Raw genomic sequence first — 1,377 nt, forward strand, 5'->3', positions numbered from 1 at the left:
CCAAATAGTTTCACTCAAAGTTCATTAAGAATATGCATATACCACATATCATGTATCTTGTGAACCTGTTGTTTTTCCCCTTCATGTTTGGTGTCATTTTAAAGGTCTCTGTGCGATTGGTAAAATGGTCTCAATTTCACAGTAGTCACTTGTATTATGAGAAATATTGAAAACTTTTGTAGAATTGTGTTCTGCTGAGGAGGGGGTGTGTTCCTCTTTAGGGGTCTGTGGGAATGTTTATCTATCTCCAGCCAGGTGAGACCCTGGATCACAGAACCTAACAAACCAAAAGGTCTTTTATGTTTTTACAACTGATTTGAACATTTCTTTGTTTTTCTTATTTGGGTATATAAGGGAAGTGACAAAATACTACTTTGGGATTCTGTAGTCAGAAAAACCCCCATGCAGTATGTGAGAGTCTCTGGAGCTCTGCACCAGAACTCTCGCTGCTGTGTGTCTCTCTGCTGTCAGGTATGATTCAAAAATGTAATTGTGTTAAACACATTGTGCCCATAGAGCACACTGTATAGTTGTTTGTGCTACTACATGTGCACATAGGCTAGTTAAGTTTATTCTCTAAAACCCCTGAGTGCTTTGCTATGCATTTTAGACCGTGTGTCTTATGTTAAATTAGGATAACTGTTACATGTGTGACTATGTTAAATTTGTTTGTCTCCTGCGTGGAACACTTGGCCGTTTCCCATATGGCTACAGTGTCTATGTACAGAAGCGGGGTTGCCACGCGGCTACAATGTGATTCACAATTGCATTATCTTTTCTAAATTGGCTTCTAATTGTTTCATTATGTAATTGGCATGATACAATTTTACCTGACTAATAATAAAATGTTATATTTGATTTATTCTGAACTCTCCTGAAATCATTATGACTAAACTGTGAGGAGGCTTTTGTTACCGCTAATCTATGGCCAGGATAGGTCAAACTGAAGGCTCATGAATGATTGGAGAGCAGTAGGCACGTCATCGGAGACCTTCTGATTTCTGTCTATCGCTGATGTTAGCAAGTAAGGATTAATTTTGTGCAAAATTTAGCTGATGGCAAAGGCAATTTAAAGCATGCACAATTAAATATACAGTGGGGCAAAAAAGTATTTAGTCAGCCACCAATTGTGCAAGTTCTCCCACTTAAAAAGATGAGAGAGGCCTGTAATTTTCATCATAGGTATACCTCAACTATGAGAGACAAAATGAGAAAAAAAAATCCAGAAAATCACATTGTAGGATTTTTAAAGAATTAATTGGTAAATTCCTCGGTAAAATAAGTATTTGGTCACCTACAAACAAGCAAGATTTCTGGCTCTCACAGACCTGTAACTTCTTCTTTAAGAGGCTCCTCTGTCCTCCACTCGTTACCTGT

This window comes from Sinocyclocheilus grahami, unplaced genomic scaffold, assembly GCF_001515645.1.
Source record: "Sinocyclocheilus grahami isolate Dianchi unplaced genomic scaffold, SAMN03320097.WGS_v1.1 scaffold46.1, whole genome shotgun sequence".
Lineage (NCBI taxonomy): Eukaryota > Metazoa > Chordata > Actinopteri > Cypriniformes > Cyprinidae > Sinocyclocheilus > Sinocyclocheilus grahami.